General features: G+C 39.2%; 1 protein-coding gene and 1 non-coding gene across 6 annotated transcripts in view; both read left to right on the top strand.

Annotated features, from left to right (window-relative positions):
- Positions 1 to 24530, top strand: part of Tgfbr3 (transforming growth factor beta receptor 3) — a 188623-nt gene that overhangs the window by 36082 nt on the left and 128011 nt on the right. The window lies entirely within an intron of this gene.
- On the top strand, positions 19852 to 19924 carry Trnae-cuc (transfer RNA glutamic acid (anticodon CUC)). The gene has a single exon. It is a non-coding gene; the product is annotated as a tRNA-Glu (tRNA).

Below are 24530 nucleotides of genomic sequence, written 5' to 3'. Positions count from 1 at the left end.
TGGCAGAGAGACTGTGCAGAGATTAGCCTGGACCTTAGCCTGCTCAATTGCCTTTTGGAGTTGGGCCAAGAGGGGAGTTGCTTTTCTTTTAGGAGAAGTGCATGTGACCATATTCTTCCCTAAATTGCCAGTTGACTGCTCCAGGCCCTTGGATAATGCAGCTCATGTGGACCTTTGCAGACTTAGAGAGCCCAAAGGGCATCTTCAAGAGGTTTGGGTGGTTTTTGTTTTGTGAGAGAAACATAATCACTTAACATTCATTAACTAAATAAATACTTCCCAAGGACCTCTTCTTAGAGAGAGGGAAGGGATCTCTAGTTTATTGTGAAACAATTCTGATTTTAAGTGTTAAATGTTCAAAGGCACAAGGAGCAGGCTTCTAAGGAGTGCTGTCTGCCCCTCTCACTTTAAAATCAGGTTCCTCTGGTAATCTATTTAAGTGGCTCAGGGCACTAAAAAGTGAAGTTTTTCTTATTTTTTACACGTTTTTTGGAGAGGAGTTCCTATTATGTTGCCCAGGCTGGCCTCAAATACCTGGCAACCCTCTTCCTCAGCCTCTCAAATAGCTGGGACTATAGTTGCACACCACTGTGCCTGGATGGCAAAAGTGAATTTTTCGATGGCTGCTGCATTGGAAAATGATGTTTAAAAGAATCTCAATTTGAAATCATGCACATGTCAACTGAAGTTCAGGGCATACTGCATGAAAAAGGGAAAAACAGATTTACATTATTTTGCTACATTTGGCATATGTTATAGAATAACAATATTTAGAATTAGCTCGCCTGATAAGTTGTAGAAAAATTATAGAAGTCCCTGTTCCTTAAAGAGGGAGTTTTGAGGCTTTTTGAGTCAAGTGCCAGTTTCTGTTGATTCTGAGGCAATGTAGACAGTTAAAGAAAGTACAGAAGAGTATTTCAGACTTATCTAAGAGCCAATCATGTGTTGTATAAATAAGGGAGCTGTGTATAGCTCTGTTTGAAAACATCTATCCAGAAATCTTCCAATTCCTGGGCCTGGCCCTGTCTCCCACTGACAGCTCTCAGCAGCTTTTCCTGTCCTTCTGGACTTGGGCAGCATGAGTAAGTAGTTATGTACAAAGCCCAGACCAAATTTTACTTTATTAACATGATTCAGAAGAAAAGAATTCTAATGAGTTTCAGAAGACTGTGCTGAGCCATTTGTGATATTGTCAGATCTTCCTAAACTTAAGGAAGGCCCAAGAAAATCTATTCTTTCTGTTTATTACTCCACTTGGAATCTATTGGACCAAGCGTATGTGAATGCCCCAGGAGAGTGTGTACTGGTGGAAGGATTTATTCCTGAGTGCACAGTGGCCTCTCTGCTTACTCTGTATGAGGCGGGCTCTTCTGAAACCCTGGACAACCTGCTTCCTCCTCAGCCACAGGCCTGCAGCAGCAGCTTTGAACTCAGCCCTTTCTGCAGATGATTCCCAGCCAGCTCTATGGAGTTGATAAGATCAAAGCCCTCAGTGCTGTGAGGGATCATGAAAGATATTTTAAAAGTTAGAAACAAAGTCCTTGAACTGATAAATAGCTATGATTTTTCTCTGGGAAAATAATGTCAAGACCTACTGGTATATTCCTGTTAAGCTGTGAGATACCATGAACGATGTTATAACTAATAGTTAAATTGAAAAATTTAAAAACTGATTTTTATTGAAAAAGATAAAACTCAAGGCTGTTCTAAAATAACCATGGTCATTTGCATTGAAACATATTTGAGATGAAGATAGGGCCTAGGGTTTGCCAGTTAGAGAATGAAAAGTGCTCAGAATCTGTAGCTTGTTGTGTCTGTTTTGTTATTCATGAACATGGTATACCCTTTAATTATTCTAGCTTTAATTTATTTCTATAGTGCTTTTGTAGTTTTCAACTCTCTCTCTCTCTCTCTCTCTCTCTCTCTCTCTCTCTCTCTGTGTGTGTGTGTGTGTGTGTGTGTGTGTATGTGTACGTGCTAGAGATCAAACACAGGGCCTCATACATGCAAACCATGTGCTCTGCCACTGAGCTACACCCAACCCTCAGTAGTTTATTTTGAAAACTACAGTGTGCCCATATTACATATAATATTGCTTCACCATGCCTGTTTCAATACACTTAAGTTCTAGAACCCATTTCATAGTTATAATTCCATCCTCTTCAAACCACTCTTATTAATCATGATGAAAACTAATACTCCCTCTGGACATCTGGAGAGGGATCTCAGTCACAGACAACCAAGGCCAGTTGCAAAAGTGAGCTTTTGGCCTGGCTGGCTTTGTTTTAAGTTTTCAGAACTCAAAGCTCAGTGTGTCCTGTAAGGAATATGTTCTTTAGCTGAGACTCAAAACAAGTGCTGAGCAGGGGAGAGTCATAGCATCTGTTCACTGCAGTAAAATGAACATTGTTGTTTGTTTGAACCAAAAGTCAAAAGAAGTCAGGGGCAGTCTCAGAACCCAAAGATTATTCAATTGTTGTAACCTTTTGTCGGGTCCTTGGATTTTTCCCATCACAGTTTTGCTGGAGCACAGTTACTACAGTAAAACTTCATTTGGGACTTATAACTAAAGGATCTTGCAGAGATTTTTATCCTCCAACTATTGGTACTATCTGAGAACTTTATCAAGGTGAACAATGACTCTGTTAAACTGTTACCCTTTCATTTAGGGAAAGTAATTCTCTACTGCAATGTCAAGATTGGTCTTGACAATTGAAGTTGCAGATTAACTCTTTAAACCAGTAGTTCTCAAATTGTGGTCATGGATTTGAGACTTTTCCAGGGGCGTCTCTGAGGTAAAAAACCAGTTTTATAATACTGAGATGGCCTCTTTTTCACTGAGTTACCATTGTGCTGATAGATAGAAGCAATTGTATGAAATTGCTGGTGCCTCTACAGGAATCAGGGCGGCACTTTATTGCCTCACACTTACAGTGAAACAGCTGACTACCAGTTTCTTTAGTGTTCTTGATGAAGGAGTAAGACCCCTGAAATGTATGCCTTTTTAATATTTTGTATGATGAAATGGGAAGTCTGCATATACTACTTTTATATTTCAAAATATGATGGTTGCCTTCAAGAAAAGTGCTTCTGCAGTTATTTGAATTATGAGCTGAACTAATCTGTTTTTCATGGAACACCATTTTACTTAAAAGAACAGCGGACAGACAAATGATGGTTATCCAGACTTTGGAATTTGGCCGGCACTTTTTGACAAAGTATAAAATGGGCCTGTTACTTCAAGGAAAACAACTGAGAGTATTTGTTGCCAATGATAAAATCTTATTTTTCAAACAAAAATTAAAATTTTGGAAAACTTTTATCCATCACCATGAATGACAGTTTCTCAGTAGTTGAATACTTTTCAGATGAGGTCAAGGGAGATACTGTTAACAAATGTGATTTAAAAACAGATACCATATAATGAAATGTCTTATTAGGCTTATTTATATAATTCAGTAAATAATCTATTATTTTCTAGATGTATGATGGCATTATAAAAATCATGCATGGGTAAAAGAGTCAACAAGGGTACAAGATAGAACAGTTGATTTCCAAAAGCTTTTTATTTTAGAAAATTTTAGATTTACTGAAATGTTGCATAAGTAACACAGAGTTCTTTTATATCCACACTCAGCTTTGCCTTATAATACCATCTTACATATAACCATAGAACAGTAATCAAAACTAAGAAATGAATGTTGGTACAATACTATTAACTAAATTATGAAATTTATAGTGGGATGTGGGTGATACACACCTGTAATCCTAGCAGCTTGGGAGACTGAGGCAGGAGGATGGTGAGTTCAAAGCCAGCCTCAGCAAAAGCAAGGTGCTAAGCAAATGGGTAAGATCCTGTCTTTAAATAAAAAAAAAAAAATAGGGCTGGGGATGTGGCTCAGTAGTTGAGTGCCCCTGGGTTCAATCCCCAGTACCCCCCCACCCCCCAAAAAAAGTATGAAATTTATTTGGATTTCATGAATTTTCCCATTAATGTTATTTTTCTGTTTGAGGATCCAATCTAGGATCACACACTGCCTTTAGTTGTCAATCTCCTTAGTCTCATCCAATCTGTGGCAGGTCCTTGGTCTTTCAGTGACCTTGTCACTTTTAAAGCATATTGGAGAATGTTCCTCAGTTTGGGTTCGTCTGATGTTCTCTTTTGGTTACAATGAAGTTATCCATTATTGGGAAGGACACCACAGAGGTGATGTATCCTTTTCAGAGCATCAAATCAAGGGTACATTACCTTGCTAGGACTTACTGGTTATATTAACCTTGTTCGCTTGGTTAGAATGGTGTCTGCCAGAATATTCTGCCATGAAGTTACTATTTTTTTTAACATTTTTTTTTAAAGAGATAGAGAGAGAGAGAGAGAGAGAGAGAGAGAGAGAGAGAGAGAGAGAGAATTTTTTAATATTTATTTTTTAGTTTTCGGCGGACACAACATCTTTGTTTGTATGTGGTGCTGAGGATCAAACCCGGGCCGCACGCATGCCAGGCGAGCGCCCTACCGCTTGAGCCACATCCCCAGCCCAATAAGTTACTATTTTTCACTTTGAAATTACTCTGTGGTTGAGGGAAAGCAATGGATTTTAATGGAACAGGGTTTAAAAGTTCATTGTGTAATTCAGACACCATATTGCAACAAACCTTAAGAAATGCCATTTGTTTAATTGAGGTATAATATCAAAGAGGAAATAGCCACAAGTAAATGAAAAGACTATTGACGACTATTAAGCTTTGCACCTCCAATTGTCAGTCCTCAGTATCAACAGATTCCACATCCGAGGATTCAGCCAATTATAGTTCAAAAACACTGGAAAAAAATTGTGTCTATATTAACACATACAGATGTTTTTTCTTGTATTATTTCCTGAACAAAAAAGAACTATTTGCATAGCACTTATATTGTATTAGGCAAAGTCACCTAACAAATCTTTTTTTTTTTTTTTTTTTTTTTGTAGTGCTGGGGATTGAACCCAGGCCTCACATATGCTAGGCAAGTGTTTTTACCACTGAGCTATATCCTCAGCCCTCATTATAAGTAATCTATAAATAATTTTGAAGTATCCAGAAAGATGTGTGTAGGTCCCGTGCAAATACTCTGTCATTCTGTATAAGGAATTTGAGCATCCACAAGTTTTAGTATCTGAGGGGATCCTGGAACCAATCTTCTGAGGATACTTGGGACAACTGTATCTCTGTGAGGCCAAATTTCTTCATATCCTTCAACCAGAACAGAGTATCACAACAAATTAAATGCAGAAGTAGATCTGAAAATCCAGCTGTTTTGTATTAAGCAGACATTAAAGAGATGTGTGGAACAATGTGGAACAATGATGCTCTGCTCACTAACTTATGTTTTATTTCAGAAAACAATGTAATACTATGTATTACTATTCCACTAGTAATACTATGTTTTGTTTCAGAAAACAATGATTTTCCACTAGTAATACTATTTACATTAACATGTAATGAGTTTGTTGCTGATTTTTAGTGAATTAATAATTTTTTTGTGTGTGGTACTGGAGATTGAACCCAGGGGTGCTCTACCACTGAACTACATTCATGACCCTTTTTGTTTATTTTTTAAATTTTAAGACAGGGTCTTGCAAAGTTACAAACTTGTAATCCTCCTGCTTCAGTCTCCCAAGTCGCTGGGATTACAAATGTGCACCACCACACTTAGCTAAAGTAATAAATATTTCAAAAATTAGCTTTAATTCTATAGTGGTAAACATTGATGTATGTAACTCATAAATAAATCTCTTTGGGGCCTCTAGTAATTTTTTTTGAGATAAGTTATCATTATGTTGCTCAGGCTGGTCTCGAAACCCTGGGCTCAAGTGATCTTCTTGCCTCAGCCCCATGAGTAGCTGGGATTCCATCAAGCACCACCATGACCACTTAGTCCTCAGTAAATTTAAAGCAAAAAAGAATCCGTAAACCAAAAAGTTTAAGAATAATACAGAAAAGATAACTTAGTGGAAGGACTCTTTTTTTTCTGACCCAAATAAAGATTTAGTGCAGGACTCCATCAAGGAGGCTTGATGCTAGGAGAAGCCATTTAGCCTCTCTGTTTTAGTCAGTCAACTGGCAGATAAGTGGGCTTGCCAATATGATCCCCAATTTTCTTTCAACTCCAAACTCTGTGAATCGAAATCACTGTTACTCAAAATGTGCTCTCTTGCCAGCACAGGCATTATGGAACAATATAGCAACTGTCCAGGTGTGGTATTTGCAAGGATAGAGATGAAGAGGACATGATGCAGTAATATTTGTGAGGAAGGGATTTGAGGGCCTTGTTCTGACTTTTTGTGCCTAAAGTGATTTTTTTTGAAGTTCCCTTAAAAATCAGAAGTTTTAATAGTTCTTGGATTTTAGTATAATGGGAAAGATTTTAAATTATTTCTGAGTATTTTCATCAGTTTATGTATATCACAAATTAAAAAGTATGATTTCCTAGCAATTTTCTGCCGTAATATTGTGTATGTATGTAAACCTATTTCATGTGAATATTTATAAATTTTATGTAAATAATTTAAATTTGTTAATAGGTTCTTTTTTTTTTTTTAGTTGTTAATGGACCTTTATTTGTATGTGGTGCTGAGAATCAAAACCCAATGCCTCACACATGCCAGGCAAGCGTGCTATCACTGGATCATAACCCCAGTCCATAAGTTCTTAATATACTACCAGTGTCTAAATTGAAGCAGTTGTATATGTGCTGTATACTTTTAAGCTTTTTGAAGTTAATTTGTTATTTTGTGCTTTGGCTTTTTAAAGAAATGAACTGCTAAGAACTTTAAATATCATTAATATTTGTAAATACAGATTTAAAAAAAAAAACAACACTCCAGCTGGGATGTATTGAGAATCCCAAACTTTGGAGCTCACATTTTTCTTTTGTATTTTAAGTGGGTGGACTAAAAGGAGACTTGATGGCTCATTTTTTTCAAATGAAGAAACAAAAGGGAGAGGGAATTCAATAGTTTATTATCATATTAAATATCAGTTTAAATCAAATTTTAAACAGGATCCTGCATTTCCATAAATTGGATTTTGTAATGGAAACTGCCACAGTTAAGGACAAGCTGTGTCATAATCACCAATTTGGGCATCTCTGATATTTAGCAGAAATATAAATATCTAATGCAGTGTGTGTTTGTTATACTGTCATAGGAAAAATGTTGTGACTGATTTTGAGCCAGAATCTTACAGTGTTTAAGCTACTACTTGGACCTAAGATTTGGAAGCTGAACTAACTTTCCGAGAGCTTCCACAATTTAGTAAATTATAGTCAAGGAAGTTCAGTATGTATTCTATCTAAAGTAGAAATTTATGATTATCTTTTATCAAAAGAGTTTCATTCATTAAATTTTAAGATTTCTTTTACATTTTGAGATATTACTCTAGGATATTCATGTAACCCAATCTAAGAGGAAAACCATCAAGCACCACCATGACCACTTAGTCCTCAGTAAATTTAAAGCAAAAAAGAATCCATAAACCAAAAAGTTTAAGAATAATACAGAAAAGATAACTTAGTGGACTCTTTTTTTTCTGACCCAAATAAAGATTTAGTGCAGGACTCCATCAAGGAGGTTGATGCTAGGAGAAGCCATTTAGCCTCTCTGTTTTAGTCAGTCCCCACCCCGTAAGGCAGCTTCCAGAGCACCATGCTGGGGAGCACTGACTTGAGGACCAGAGATCTGGGTGCATTCCCAACTCTGCCACCAAGAGGTGGTGAAACATGTTTGTAATCAGTATTCTCATTTGTAAAGTAGAAACATTATTAGTATCCACTTCACCGTATTGCTTTGAATATTTGATGAGATACTGTGCTCAAAAGCCCTACCTGTCACTTACTAAGCACTGCTAAGCTGCAGTTATTAGTATTTATGTGCTGTTGCAATTATTGCTTAGTTAACAGGTGGCATATTTTAGGTTGCTTATTTCTTCATGACATCTGAATTTTTTATTTCATTAACAACATTATCCTCAAGTAATATTTTAGGATAAGTTATATCTGGGAAGGTTTTGTGTTCCTAAGGCACAGTAGAGTTCTAGTGGTATGATGGCATTTTAAGAATCTTTAGAGATTATCTGGCCCAACTCAGCCTGATACACAAGATCACCTTTCTAATATCCTGTTGACTGAGCCCCCAGTCTTTGCTTGAATTTGAAAAATCTCTGACTCTTGGGAAATTGTTTTTTATATTAGGCTGCAGTTCATTTCTTCTCAGCCCCCTAGAGCCACCCTGTAAAGCTCCATAGAATTTGGGTAACAAATCACCCATCTGGATGGTTACAGTGAGCAAATGGATTTGGAATAATCAGGTGTTGTCTAAAAGTAACCAGGTAGTTTGTGTCAAAATTGAGAGAGCTCAAAGGACTTTGCTCCCTGTGGGTAAGAGAAGGGAGGCTTAGATTTGTAGTTTGAGCTGTCCTGACCAGTTGGGAACACACTGGCATAGAGATTTGTTCCACTGAGCCTGTGATGGGACTGTGAGCCAGACAGAGGATTGTCAGTGCCTGGGTCACTGGACTCCACTTTCACAAAACTCCTGCCTTATTGTACTTGTCCTTCCTGGAGGTGGGGCTTCTTTAGCTTTAAAATCTCAACTTAGCATATTTGTTTGTTGTCTGTCACTTTCTTAGAATGGAAGCTCTGTAAGAATGGAGACAAAGCTGCTCATCTTGGGCTCTGCTTTTTCTCTAGCAGCCATAGGAACTTGGTGCAGAGTGCACTATTTAAGTGATGCAATTAAAGATTGACTCTGAACTTTCAAATGTGAATTTATTTTCAATTTAGTGCAAAGAAAACAAACATTGCCTTCACTGTGTATCATAGCCTTTGGGCCTAAAGAGAAGAGGAACCCCTCAGAGGGGAGGAAATAAGATCTCAGGAGAAGTATCTATTATTATTTGCAACTTTGAAATAATTCAGATTAAAAAAAATCCTTTCATGTTTGGTAGGGGAAGATTTTTTAGAAAGGAAAAGTTTCTAATCTTATCAGAGGCAGGAGCATACTATGCTATCAAAATTGTTTTTAAATCAGCCCAGCTGAATAGTAGCTTCAAACTGCAGCCCCTGGTGATGTATGATGTTACATGAACTTAGTTTTACTTTCAGTGTTAATGATCAGGTTGCCAGAAACATGAATTGTAAAATGTCATTAAAACATTATAGTGTAGAAGAAAAATGTAGTGAAATCTCTGACATATAATGTCCAAATAATTCCTTTCTTTGGAGGCATTAAACTTTTCTTAAGTAATTTGCAAAGACTATTTAACATTGTAGAAAATATAAAATTAAAATGAAATAAGCTGAGAATTTTGAGAATCAAGGGATCCTGGTGTTTATATTTCTCTTTAATATGCCGGTGGCTGAGCTTTTCATGGAGGGAGGATGCATATTTAGTTTGGAGCTCATTGGCATATTGCTTGGGTTATCTTGATTCAGCATTTTCTCTGGAAGAAGCACCCTTTGATTTTGGAACCCGGAAGGCCAACCTGTCTGTCAGTCTAGGTTCCACCCTTACCTGCAGCCTGGCTTGGCCTAATCATTTGATTCAATAACTTCATGACTTTGAGTGAATTACTTAATATCACTCTACTACAGATTTTTATATCTGTAAAATAGAAACAATAATAGTATATCTCAAGGTTGTTGTGAGGAATAACCCACTACTGTATGGAAAGTGCTTAGCAGAGAGCCTGGCACAATGTGACACTCCATCAGTGTAATATTACTCTCAAATGTGTATATTTTGAAGGTACTACAATGGGAAATGGGTGAAAGAACTTTGAAAATTTAAAAATCCCTACATAGCTGTGTGTGGTGGGGTACACCTGTAATCCCAGTGGCTCTGAAGGCTGAGGCAGGAGGATCACCAAGTTCAAAGGCAGCTTCAGCAAGTTAACAAGGACCTAAGCAATTCAGCAAGACCCTGTCTCAAAATGAAAACATAAAAAGGGCTGGGGATATGGCTCAGTGGTTAAGCACGCCTGGGTTCAATTCCTGGTACCAAATGGGAAAAAAAAAATCCCTATACAGATTCAAGGGAATATTAATTATTTGTCCATAGATCAAAGGTGACCTTGTTATTTGTGACGCTCTTACTTATGGCCCCTTGTACTTCCCTGTGTACTTCTCAATGGGTGTTAGATTCTAGGGTTAGAACTGGGAATGTCCTGAAGAAAAGAAGTTAAGTACTGACTAGTTAGAAAAGTAAATAACTGAATTTTCTAAGCTTGGAATCTTTGTTGAATTTCTAAGGGGACAAAAGAGCTACTGTTTGATTATTAGATTCACAGCATTCATAGGCATAAGAGAAACAAAAATAATACAGGAAAAAATTATAATTTTGGAAGAAAAGTATTTTTAAACTGTCTATGTTAATCAAATCCCTTGAAAATTGTCTTGGCAGAGTTTTTGAGCACATTTCCCCCCCCTGCTTAAAGTACATTGGCCATTATATTTAACAGGACTTGAGTCCTTTTAAAAATAGCGGTAATTAATTGCGAAGTATTTTGATGTTTAGCAGGCAAAGGAAACATATTACTTTGTGTAAACAGAGGTTAATATGGAGTCTTTGAAGTCTAAATTATTGAACTGTTTGCCTCAGGACAAACTTCTTAACTGTTGAGGTTTCCTTTGCCCTGTAATAAAATACAGTGGTGGGAATAACATAAAATCCTGTATGTAAAACATTTAGGTCCTGTTTGCCAAACATGTTTGACCCATGTCTTCAAGCTAATCTTTGAGATACACTGAATTAGGGAACTTCTATCCCATTTTCCTCTCCGTGTAGTGTTCTAATTGGCTCTTGATGATAAAGACAGAAGCATATGTTTCTGGGAATGGTAAGCCTTAATTTTGTTTAAGTTTTAAATAATCACTTGTCTCTGAAAGTGGTGCTGGGGCCAAAGCATGTTTATATCTTCCATGTCGTTAACATGGGATCAGGTCTGAAAGACTGTTAAATGAAGTTTATACTCAGTTCAGTTCTATAGCTTCCTGGGGCCCCAACCAGTGGTTTGATTTTGCTAGAGTGAAGGGGACCCATCTTATAGAGCAGCCTCATTTTTATGGTTGTTTTTGCTGGAAAGCATCTGTCTGGAAGGCAGAAGCTGCATTTTGCAGAATCAGATCTTCCCTAACAGACACTCCCAGGCAGCCATGTGTGTGTGTGTGTGTGTGTGTGTGTGTGTTTCCACAGGCTATGCCTGGCCTCTATTCAGTTTGTATCACATGTGTAGCAGATCTGTGGCCTTCCAAAGAGCTGCCTTGGGAAGGTGGAAACAGTAGCGATGGTCTCTAACTAGAAGAGACCTTTGGGACTCCAGCTCAAAAATTCTTGCTGGCTGAGGTATGATATGCTTCCTGCTGTGGAGGTAGGGAAAACAGTGTCCTACCTCACTGGGAAGCAGGGAAAGCATCTGATTGGCCCATGTGATGCAGAAGTGTTACTGGCCCAACTCCACTTTCAGTTTTCCAAGATCCTTCCTTTTGCACTGAGCACTGGCCCTGCACCCTCTCACTGCTCTGGGGGCTGTTGAAGGCATAGGGAGAGAGTTGCCACTCTTTATGCCCTTGACTTTTCCTGTGCCCTTGGCTAACATCTGTCAGGTAGGGTCTGGGCCCCACCTGAAATCCCATTTGTGTGTAGCAGTTGGTTTGGCAGTTCCTCCTCAGGATCAGCTTCTATATGAATTACTGGCTGGTATTACTAAAGCTCCTGTGCACCACTGTTCATAGATGCATAGGAACAAACTGTAGAACCTAAAGAAAGCTCTTGGTGACCTCTGCTATTTAGCAGCTGCACACAGCACTAGTTGCTGTGGCAACTAGGTTCTGTTTATGAAAATGAAGGAGGACCTCAAGCCTGGGCATCCACACCACAGACAGAGTCCCCCCTCCCCCCCCTGGAAATAGACTACTTGCCAGATTACCAGGGCTAAACCAAAACAAAGACATACCAAACAAAAGTAGCCGGGAAGCATACTACCCTAGAGACATACACCAGTACTCAATTCCTTGTAGCATTCTTCACCAGGCAAAGCATGCCAGGGTGAGCCTTATCTTGGTTATGTCAGAGAAAGACAGAGGCCAAGACCATGGCCCGGGACCAGCAGGTTGCAGAATGCAGTCTTGCATTGCCTAGGCCTGGCCTCTAGCTGAGTTAAACTCACAGCGTTCAGTATCTAGGTTCTAACTTTTTCAAAATCACATTTTAGGTCCTCTCTTCATGTGAACTATAAAGCTATCTTTGGGTCTCCACCTTTAGAATGGATCTTTGTTTGCACTAAACCAACTTTGGAGTTTGTCCTCTATGAGTTCTTTATTTCACAATGATGGTCTTTTGTACCCAAAGCACCCTTGGTAATTATAACTTACCATGGCAAGTGGTGATTCATGGACATCTTGGAGCACACTTTGAAGCCCAGAACTTCCTTTGAGGGTTCTGCTATGTTCTGGACGCTACTGACATTCTTAGGTTCCCCAATTTCATAGCCGCATCCTTTTGTTATTTCTGTCTTTTGCTCTCACTTGGGTATAGCCTTTTGCAAGAGCCAGAGCCAGTGCCTGGATCTTGCAGTGCCATTCCAGGGCTCCCTACCCCACATCATGTCTAGTTACTGTGAGTCTGCTTGGGTGGTGGCCCAGGAGTCCTGGTACAGGAGGAAGCATTGGGGAGGTACAGAAGGCTGGCATTGGTGATTTGTGAACAGAACAGATGCTCAGGAACATGAACCAGAGGAAGAAGAACTCCTTCACCTGCATATAAGCCAACTTTAGCCATAAAGTTTAAAGCACACATTCATTGTATTCAGGAGGCCTTCAAGCACCTTCTTGTCCTGCTCTGACTATATGTCAAAAGGACTTGAGGGAGAAAAGGGGAGAGAGACTTGGGGTAGGGGTGCTACTGGTTTTTGACTACAGCAATGGGAGTCTTCTTAAACCAGAATTTCATCCCAGAAGAATTCAGGTCTGCCTCTGCCCTTAGAAGTCCTCATTCCCTATCTCACAGTGTGCCTTGGAGCTTGACCCATCCAGAGGGGACCTATCACTGTGGGGAAGGGAGTGAAGCTCAGTTCACTTGCTTCTCTATCTAGTACTTAAGGCCAGTATTTAAGGGGTGGCTTCCACCATTTGCTTGGAATAATTCCTTATGAACTCTCCTGTTGTTGAGCTGAACTAACTCAGCTTTAGTTTGCCTTTAAGTTAAAGTATAACCTCAAGTGTCCTGTTGGTTTCCATTCACTTCAGTGCTGAACATTTATACACTGGGCCACGGATTTGACGTTTCCTTCCTGTCTTGGCTAACAGGCCTGTGTGAAATGTGAGTTTGCCATTTGGCAAACTCTTTTTCCTGTGGCTAGTTAATGAAGGCAAAATATTGATGGAGGTGAGGGTGGGGTTGATTGGTTACATTTGAGATGTCATCATGGATGTGAATATTGATACTGGTGAATCTAGTCCTTTCTGCTGATTGTAACTAGGGAAAGAAGTAAAAGTTTCCAGGTTTATTCTGTAGCCATCATGATCCTTGGGTTTTCATGAGGAAGGCAGAGGGGTGAGGACTGTTAGTGAGCGACCTGCCCTGGTGTGGGTCAAGCTTGGAAAGCCGAGATCAGGGTGAGCTGTAAAGCCAGTACCCTGGGACAGATGAAGCTGTGGACCAAGATGCTGCTCTGGATGTTTTGCAGCTGAACTGTTATGATCTCGGGGATCTATTCCCAGTTGGCCAATGAGGTGAATAACAAGTCAGTTGGGAGTTGTGCCTGCATTGGCCATAGCTACCTTGCATTCTGGATGAGGGTCAGAGACACTGAATAGATTTATTCATTCAGTGAGCAGTGAGTGACAGCAACCTTACCCACACCAGCTCCTTTTCAGCTTTTCGATGACATGAACTATTATTGTTGTGAATAGGTTGGCTAAGAAAGGGATGCCAAGAGAGTCAAGGCTTTGTTCTGCTGTCCACACTCAGATGCTTTCTCCTACTGTCCTGTACTCATTCTGTAAACATTTTTCAAGTGCCTTCTGTGTGCCAGGGACGGTGCTATCATGACCTGGAACTGAATGAATTATCTCGTATGGCATGCATACAAAGAAACCTTAAGAAGGGGAGGATCTTTGGAGTCCTTTGTGTTTCTTCTTGCTCATCACACCAGGGAAAGGAAGCAGCAATCAACTCGAATCAGTTTAGTTTGGTAATCGCATTTTTTGAAAACGTTTGGAGAAGGAAATTGAAACTGTGGAGAAATAGGTGGTTTGGGGATTACTGTTGGAGTTTTCTTATTCCTATTCACCCAGGGATTCTATCCCAATTACCACTGATACTGGTTCCTTTTTATGTTTAACTGTCTTGTCAGTAAGTCAGTGACACATGCTGAGAATAGCAACCAGTACCATTTCATGATGTAACTGCCAGACCACACGTGCCCCACTGGCTCTGTTGTTATGATTGTCGCTAAGATGCTTCACATCACATGCCAGCCATAGGCTTGGTGTTTTACCTCACACCTACAGAGGGCCCACCCCAAGAAGCAAACCTTTGCTAGAAGCCCAGGATGGTACAGGAAGTGGGGGAGAAGAAGGGACAGAAGCCATCCCTCAGTAAGACGTCATCTTTGCTTGAATTAATAAATGTCTTTGTTATTTTTAATAGGACAGACCTTTGTTTAGGTAAAACCATTTTTTTCCTGTTAAATTCTGCTTTTTAAAATATTTAGAGTGGAGCGTAACAGGAACAGACTAATAACTCTGTTCATTGTTTTTCTGGTCTTTGAGGACAAATGACTTGTAATGAGTGGGGCACAGTGGCACATGCCTGTAATCTCAGTGACCTGGGAGGCTGAGGCAGGGGGATTACAAATTTGAGGTCAGCCTTAGCAACTTGTTGAGGCCCTAAACAACTTAGCAAGACCTTGTCTCAAAATAAAAATTAAAAAGGGCTGTGGCTGTGGCTCAGTGGTAGAGTGCCCCTGGATTCAATCACCAGTACCAGAAAAAAAAAAAAAAAGATATATAACATTTTTTCTACTATCTATTCCTTTTCCTTCACCCCAAATATCCCTAGTCCCAGGCCATTAGGATCTGCTTTTTTTTTTTTTTAAATACTTTTTAGTTGTTGATGGACCTTTATTTTATTTATTTGTATGTGGTGCTGAGAATCAAACCTAGTGCCTCATGCATGCTAGGCAGGCACTCTACCACTGAGCCACAATCCCAGCCCCTGGATCTTCTTTTTGTCACTATAGATTATTTTATCCCTTTTGAAATTTCATGTACTCTTTTGTGTCTGGCTTCTTTTGGCATAGCTAAATGTTTTGGGGAGTCAACAATCAGGTTGTTGCGTGTATCAGTAGTTTGTTCCTTTTCAATGCTGAGTATATTTCATTGTGTGGACATATCTCAATTTGTTTATGTATTCACATGTTGAATATTTGAGTTGTTGCCTTTGAATCTTAGGGAGTTAAGTAGTTGTGAACTTCTGCAAACATGTCTTTTGGTGGACATATGTTCTTACTTTCTTGAGTAAATACCTAGGAATGTAATTTCTGGGTTGTATAATTCAGTGTATGCATAAATTTATAAGAAACTGCCACCTAAGTTTTCCAAAGTAAATGTGCCTATGTTGATACAGACTTATTTTAATACTGATTTGTCCTTTCCAGTCCTTTTTGCTTGGGTAATTTATACTAATTCTGAAAAGTCACCTCAGATGTGACCTGCCCTAGGAAACTGTTTTTGATACTTCTCATCTTTCTTTTCCTTGAGGTAGATTAGGGAGGCTCCTTCTCCCTGCTCAGATAGCACTATGGGCCTCGGGTGTACATGTTCCCATCTTTCCCATTAGATTATGAGCTCCTTGAAGATGGAGAATGTGTTATTATTTCTGTATCCCTAGAACCTTCTATGGTACTTACCATCTAGCAAGGTGCTTAAATAAATGCTTGTGAGTGGATGATCAAATTGGACATTATTTGGCTTTATAAGGGAGCTTATAGGTGAGTTAAAATAGGCATGCAAGTGACTAATTAAAGTAGAAATTGACTGGAAAAACAAAGTCTATGGGTGTTCACAGAGAGAGATGGCTTTTAGTAGGGAGGATTTGGGAAGGTTAATAAAGGTGGGATTTCAATTGAGCCCCAGAAGATAAATTTAGTCATGCAGAGACCTTATTATTCATTGGTTCCAAAGGGATTTGACTTGATCTTCTGTCCCAAAAGATTGAGAAGGCTGGATAATGAAGGTTGTCTTTGGGAAGGTCACAGGGATTCATCTGTTTTTTTTTAATGCTTTGCTATTCCTGGCCTACAGCTGGCATTAAGAGATAGTGAAAATGTATTTATTTGGCAGTAGGATAATAGGAATATGTCTGCCTCTCTGTCGTGCATTTCTCCAAATTCTGAAGTTTTCTAGACTGGAGGAAAGGCTTCTCTACCGTCTTTGTTGTTACCTGAGGATATGGTAACAGTCACAGAAATCACACAATTCTCCAGGCCCTGCCTAGCAATGCTAAGTTTGCTCTTATTGTCTGGTCTCTGGCCATACTATTCATCAAGTGTTTGTCCATTTTCACCAATAGCACATGTTTGTAGAACATTAAAACCAATCATTCAAAGTAATCAAATGGTAGGCCCTCATTTTACAGCTGAGAATGATCTTGAAACTCAGAGAACTTCCTGATTGACAATAGTACTGATAACAGTTGCCATTTATGGAGCACGTACTAGGGGTCATATATTTGCCTGCATTATCTACACCTTGCAGAATGTAGATATCCCCATTTGACAAATGAGAGAACCGAGGCAAAGTGTCAGAAAGTACAGGCAGAGCCAGGATTCAAAGCCAGTCTTTTTCACAACAGCATCCTATCAAATCCAGGCAATACTCCAGGTTTGTAGAATCGCTGACCACAGAGAACAAGGGATTTGGGCCAAAGGTGTCAAGTTGATGAGAGGATGTCGTCACTCAGTTGAGAACAGAGTTCTCTGCTTCCTAGAGGGCTCTGGGTCTGTTTGTTTGAACCAAGTATAATGCTGTCTTGAAATAAGACATCCAGAGAAGGAACTAGTCAACCAGCATTTGCTTTGGTTCTAATTATCTGTATGATAAAGTACAGATAATTACGTTTTAGTTTTAGTTTTTAATTATACAAGTAATACTCAAAAACATTTGCATGGTGAAAGAGTTGCATGCTGCAGAGGGACAGAGAACAAAGTAAGAGCCCCCTTTCTTTGTCTTCCCAATCCCTCTTCTCTGGCATCAACCCACCTTAGGTAGGAACTATTTTACAGTTAGATATCTATTCAATTTTTTTCTATAACTTTATATACACACATATACATAGTTTTAGAGGGTCAAGAAATCTTACCATTCTTTACATAATTTTCTGCAATTAGAATACTTGCATGTCATTAAGATTTTCCATCAGTACAACTTGCACTGTTTTAAGTGTAGCATATATATTTTCATGGTACAGATGTACCATTAGTGATGGTTTTTCAGTATTTCTCTATTATAAGTACTGTGGCAATTAACACCTATGCCTGTAATACTTAATATCTTTACAGTTGTGTTGTAAAGTTATGGTGTAATACAGTTGGTATATTTATAATTATGCCAATTACAATATGGCATAATTACATTTATAGTATAAAATCTTTACAGAGAGGCTGGTCAATTTCTATTCAAACCTGGCTGAGAAGATTGGAAAAAGTTTAAAGCATTCCTTCTGGTCTTTATTATTGATGACCACACCCTCTGAAAAGTATGAATTTAGCATTATAATTGCTCTGTAGGTAAAAGGTTAGTAAGCACTTAATATGTACTAGGTACTTTCTTATGAATTCTCTCATTTAAATCTTATAACCGTCTTGTGCAAAATGTGCTACTCTTTATTTATCTGAAAATAAGACTCAGGAAGATTGTGAGCTGTATAAGTGACACAGCTTCTAAGAAGCCACCTTTAGATTAGAATCCACATCTTCTTCTTATCAATTCACTGTTTTTTTCCCCATTGCTTTGAAGCTGACCCATTCTATTAAGTACTTTAAGGAAAAAGATTATGGGAGGTAAATATCTTTGAAATAATGGGTCTATGGCCATGCCACCCTGAACTTGAAATAATGGAATCATAGCATGAGCAGAGAAATGAGAAGTGAGTATCCTCAGATCTGGGGAGGGTGGTGCTGGTGAAGCCACTAGCCCTGTCATCAGGCACAGAGATGTGATCTTTGTCTTCAGGAGGCCGTGATAGTGGCTGCTCTGAGAGACCTTGTTGTCCGAAGGGAACATCCTGCTATTATAAACTGTGGATTTAGTGTCGGGCTAAGCAATAAATCACCATCAGGAATGACTGACTGTGTGTTTGGAGGCTGCCCACTCCCAGAGGCCTCTCCCAGCAGGAGAATGGCTCTCGGCAGAGGAATTGTCTCAGCTTCCTTTGAGTTTTAATTTCTATGTGGGTCAAAGTGTCATTTTGGCCTTGGGATGACTTAGCTCTCTGAGAAGTGGCACTTTACCAGGGACAGTGGACTGGGACGAGTTCAGGGTTTAAGAATTCTTTCTGGACCCTGTGGTTGTAGGTCCCAGAAGGAGGTATGAGCAGCCTTTTGGAATCAGTTCTACTCCATGGTAAGACACTTGTGTTCATGGATCACAGGACAATCCTGTTGGCAGTAAAAAAAAGTCTCAAATTAAAAAAATAAGTCATCAGATGTATTTGAAGAAGAGAGCTAAGAATATTTGGGAGGAGCTGGTTTCAGTGGCACATGCCTGTAATCCTAGTGACTTGGGAGACTGAGGCAGGAGGATGGCAAGTTCAAGGTCAGCTTCAGAAACTCAGCAAGGCCCTAAGCAATTCAGTGATACTTTACTCAAAATAAAAAATAAAAAGGACTGGGGATGTAGCTCAGTGGTAAGGCAACCCCTGGGTTCAATCCCCAGTCCTCCCCAAAAAAGATTGCGGGAGAAAACCCCAAGAGCAACAAAATACCCCAAACCATAATAGGGTAAATGATGTTCTTCAAATGATTACATCAACATTTTTAACAGTTGTGTGCTTAAGTGTGTGGTGATGTAGAGAATGTATTAAAGTCAAAAGCACAAATCTAGTCAATGTTTACATTAAGCCTCCCACCTCTAAAACACACACAGACGGTCCCACTTTTGCTTGTATAATTCCATCTCTGAATACTCCCTTGATCCCATTTCCCCCCCTTTTCCCAAAACACTTATTTTGGTTGCCTCTGTAAAGACACACAATATATATTAGCCTCCCTTAGAACTCCAGGGAACATATTGAATTGAATCACACCTCTCTGAGCAGTGTATAAAGTATAACACTTTGAAACCCCAGGGACCAGGGACGGCAGGTCCATGGGGAATCCTAAACCGCTGGTTTCCAGCCACAACTGCGCTGGAATGAAAATAGAAAACAATGAGGCATGTGCAGAGTCAGCTTTTCTTTGTGCCTTAGCTCAGCTTTCCTGCTGTCCAAAACTTCCTTAAAAAAAAAGAAAGAAAGAAAGAAAGAAAGAAAGAAAGAAAGAAAGAAAGAAAAAAGAAAAGAAAGACTGGGGGTAAAGGGGAAATGATCCAGTTTTAAAAATGTTTAATGGTAAAGAGTAAAAATATAAAATAGCAACTAGGGCTGTGGGAACATATACAGTCACAACTGAGAGCTGGGCCCAGTGATGCATGCCTCTAATCACAGTGACTTGGGAGGCTGAGGCAGGAGGATCGCCAGTTTGAGGCCAGCATCAGCAACTGAGCGAGACCTTCAGCAACCTAGTGAGACACCGTCTCAAAACAAAGAATAAGAGGCTGGGGATATAGCTCAGTTGGTAGAGTGCTTGCCTCTCATGCACAAGGCCCTGGGTTCGATCCCCAGCACCTGCAAAAACAAACAAAAAATATAAAAGGGCTGGGGATGTGGCTTAGTCGTTAAGGTCCCCTGGGTTAAATTCCTGGTACCAAAAATAAATTAATTAATTAAATAAAAAAAATCATACCCTAGTCAATAGTGAGAAATCTCACTGCTCTTTCCTTGTTGTGAGGACATGTGTACACATAGGCACAAGGTGCAGCTCACCAGACACATAAACCCAAACACACCTGTGGATTTTCTTTGCAGATCCTATAAGTTGTGCTGTTATGATCATTGTGAAATGTGGATTTGATTTTTGCTTCTGTTGCTCACTTACTACGGAACCTTGAAAATATGAATGTATTCATTACTCAAATTCCATTTAGCACATATGTATTGAATCCTTGTTAAGTACAAGGCCCAGGTGCTATGGAGAATTCATAAGAAAACACTTTTCCTTAGATGCTGGGGAGTCATGACAGGGCTCAGTTTTGCAGCCATGGTATGTTCCTGTTGGAGAAGCAACCTGCTGCAGGAATGTAGAGAGGGCAAGGTTCTCTGTAACCCAAGAGAGAGGCACAGAGGAGACTGTGAGAACCACTGAGGTGGGCTGCAAAAGCTGGGTGAGATTCCAGCATGTTAGAGAAGGGGAGTGAAGGTCAGGAGCCTATAGATGGAGCTGTGGAAGCATGAGGCCTTGCTGGATGGCCAGGTGGGCCCTTTTGTGGTAGCCGCTGACCACCTAGCTAAACTGTTCCTTAATTTCTCCAGGCCTCATCTGCAAAAAAAGACAGTTGAGATTTCTTTCTGCTTCAGTATGACAAAGGAAGAAAGAGAATTCCACGTTTGCAATATAGGCATGCAAATTGCCACTAGTCATATGCCTTAGTGGTTAGAAATAATTAAATTTTTGGCTCTTTATGAGAAGAAGATATCAAAAAGCTTTGCCTTTCCTCCCTTTCCCCCACTTTCTTAGAATCTTTCCTTTCCTTTTATTTATTTATTTATTTTTAAGCACCATGATCACAAGGAAAGTGATTGCTACAGGAAGAATTTGTGGAAACTTATTTGGTAAAACAGATAAAAGGAAAAACCGAGTCAAGCCTTTTTTTTTTTGTGATTAGTGCTGGAATCCAGATTTACATACCATAGTTTAAATATAAAGCTTTATTAGGGACAGTATTATTTTAAACAGCTGTGTATGCATCTGTAAAAAGAAAAAAAAGCCAAGACAGGGGGAGATGTGAACATCAAGTACATTCACATTTTTTCCTTGTTATCAGTAGCATCCTTCAGAAAGCACTGATTAAAAAGGAAGGCTGTTCCCAGTTTTTGGTTTACTTGCCTCATGGCACACCAAGTCAAGGCTGAGCTTGGGGCCTCATTCCAGAGAGCACAAACTTCCTTTCTGGTTGGAAATAATCCATATTTTGTTTGACCTTCAGAAAACTCATGGCCTTACTGGAATACACGGGCCAACATTTGTCCTGGCAAGGCCGGGGCAGTTTAAGATTGGTGTCCACAGGGACTGCTTTATAGAGCATTTAAAAGCAGTGGGAGGAAGGTGACTGTAGTAATGCAGACATTTGCATCCTTTCCAGCTTAAAAACCAAGGGAGATTTAAGATAGGCAGTACTTGAAAACAAGCCACAAACACTTCTCTAAATACTTATTTGTCTGAATCCTTGAGGTCTTTGTCAAGGCCAGAGTGTTTTTTTGCCACTGACCTTGATATGAGGAGGATATTACATTTAATTTATTATACTGAGCTAATATCTACAATTTTTCGCTAAAGATTGTCAAATATAGACCTTGTAAAACTCAGTTTCCATGGCTTTTGAACAATATGTTCTTTCCGATGCTTTGTAAAAATATTGTTAGATGACTAAGGATGTCTTCTAATGCTCACTGTAGGTAGGTCTCATGTTGCTTTTTTTGATCAGGCTGGAGGTAAGGCCAAAGCCTGCCATAGAGATAAAAGTTTTGGTTCCTTAGGCAGGGAGTGTAGCTCAGTGTAGGGTGCTTGCCTGCATGTGAGGGACCTGGGTTCCATCCCTAGCACCAAGAAAAAGAAAAAAAAATATTATTCTTAAAGTAAATGTATAACTCAAGACAACATATTAAATTTGTGAATTCTTAGGTAGGCCAATAATTTAATTATGTCAGATATGTAATTGGGCAGATGATAAATGGTAAGGTACATAGGGACTAGATGAACTCATATATGAAGACATTATGGTATTTTCTTTTCTTTTTTTTTAAATGTTATTTCTTTTTTTTTTTTAAAGAGAGAGTTTTTTTTTTTTGATATTTATTTTTCAGTTTTCGGTGGACACAACATCTTTATTTTATTTTTATGTGGTGCTAGTGCTGAGGATCGAACCCAGCGCTGTGCATATGCCAGGCGAGTGCATTACTGCTTGAGCCACATCCCCAGCCCATGGTGTTTTCTTTAATCAGAATATCCATTATATGGGAGTCATTGAAAATAATCATCTTAATGTAGTCAAAATCCTGTATTAATTTAGGGGGGGGAAAGTAAGTACTTTATAGCCCGATTATCTAAAAGGAATATAGAAGAATATGTATCAGTTAAGTTTCTTCATGCTTGATTTTGTTTTCAAAACATTTTGCTCCTATTGGGTAAAGTTACAATCGAATGTTGGCACTTACTGAGTAAGTCTAACGTTTCAGATGAGCCCAGTGAATGAGAACCACAGTGTGTAGTGACATCAAAAATACAGCCCCACAAAGATGAAAGGGAGCCTCCAACTGAAACAGAAGAGATGCTTGACTTAAGTGAATACTTGATACTTTAGGAAGATTCAGGAGCCATTCTGATTCATAGTTATACAAGAGAAGTCTCCAATTAAAAGAGAATAGATATTAAAACAAATGTGTTATATGCAGTGTCTCTTCTGTCCAGCTTCTTATGTAATTGCCCACTGCCTTTGAAAAAGTGGGAGTGGTAAGTGAAGTGCAAGAGTTTGGGGGAAAGAATTGAGAAAAATGAGTAGAAAGGAAGAAAAATGCATGTTTTGATAATCTTTGTCAAATGTTTTCTCAAAGACCGGCCTCAGATTTAAAGTATTATCCAGATGTAGTCTTTGGCTTCTGGTAGTTTTCTGATAGGAATTCAGCCTTGAGTTGAACTTGGAGATAGGTTATTTTCTTTTCTCTTTAATTACAAAGTGACCGATCTGTTGTAGTTTGTTGATCTATTTTCTCCTCTTACCCTTCTTCTGTTGCTTTCTCCATGAGCTGCTGTTTATTCTGGAATGCTGGGCATCCACTTTTAAAATTTGGAGTTTGTGTGCTTCTGTCTTAACCAGGAATGGAGAAAATCTGACCTGATATTTCAGTTTACAAGCTTAAGTAGACTCAGAGGAGTTAGAACAGGTATGTCTTCAAAATTCCAACTTTTAAAGCCCTGTTTCATTAGGTAATGAACACCCACGCTGGCTCTTGTGAGTGCACACCAGGGAGGCGTCTCCACTCCCACCTTAGTTGACTTTCTTCCTCACAGTGCTTACTCTGATCACAGCCAGTTTTTTCCTTGTTCATCAGTTTTAGAACACAACCCATTAAAGTCCAGATTTTTTTTATTGGGCAAATCTAGTATATTAATTTCTTATATAGGTATCTCACTTTCAAGTTTATCTAAATTTTTTTTGTAATAATCTATTACTTTAGTTCATTTTGGCAAGGCAGGAAATATTAGTCCCAGGTGAAGCACAGGTAAAGGAAACTAAGAGAGGTGGCCCCATCAATCAGCTTGTTAGCATCAGAGCTGAGACTAGAGTCCAGACCTTCTAACTAAAAGTTTGTCCTTTTTTTATTCCCATGATTCTCCTTGTATGTTGTGGGCTTCTCTCTTGAAGGGTGTGGGTGGGATGATGGGGAGATAGGAGTCTTTTCTATTGATCAGTTATATATTTAAATATCTTTACATTTATATAGAACTTCCTGATTTAGCTAAAATCTTTCAAGTACATGACCTCAATAACATCTCTGGGTATTAGCTAGGACAGGTATTATTATTATCATCATCATTATTATGGTGACAGGGTTTGAATCCAGGACCTCACACATGCTAGGCAAGTGCTCTACCACTGAGGCACATCCTGAATGCCTATCCTTGTTTTAAAGATGAGAAAACTGGGCCTTGTAGAAACTTATATGTCATTAGTGGAACTGGAGTTATAGCCCAGACTGAGTTGTACTAAGACTTAAGTCAAAGAGAATTAAATGTGAACTTTTCCTTTGTGTAACATAGGTACCATTTGCTGTGTTAGGTGCTGTGTGTTCAAAAAGACCTGTTATTTATCCTTTTGGCACTGGAAATCAAACTGGGGTCTTGCACATGCTAAGCACCTGCTCTGCCACTGAGCTATATCCCCAACCCCACAATGGTGTGTGTGTGTGTGTGTGTGTGTGTGTGTGTGTGGTTGGGGATTGAACCTGGGGCCTTATGCATGCTAAGAACCCGCTGTACCACTGAGATATACCTTTGCCCCGCACCAATGCCTGTTTTTAAATTGCTCATGGTAGAGGTTCTTGTAGTTTGGGGGGTGCTGGAAGTTAGCTTTGTTTAAGAAAATTAAACTTGGAAGACTTTGTTGTAGAATTGCAGCCAGA

Source organism: Urocitellus parryii, chromosome 11 (genome assembly GCF_045843805.1).
Source record: "Urocitellus parryii isolate mUroPar1 chromosome 11, mUroPar1.hap1, whole genome shotgun sequence".
In the NCBI taxonomy this organism is placed as follows: Eukaryota; Metazoa; Chordata; class Mammalia; order Rodentia; family Sciuridae; genus Urocitellus; species Urocitellus parryii.
Note: the sequence above shows the minus strand (reverse complement) of the source record. Positions and strands in the feature narration are given on the sequence as shown.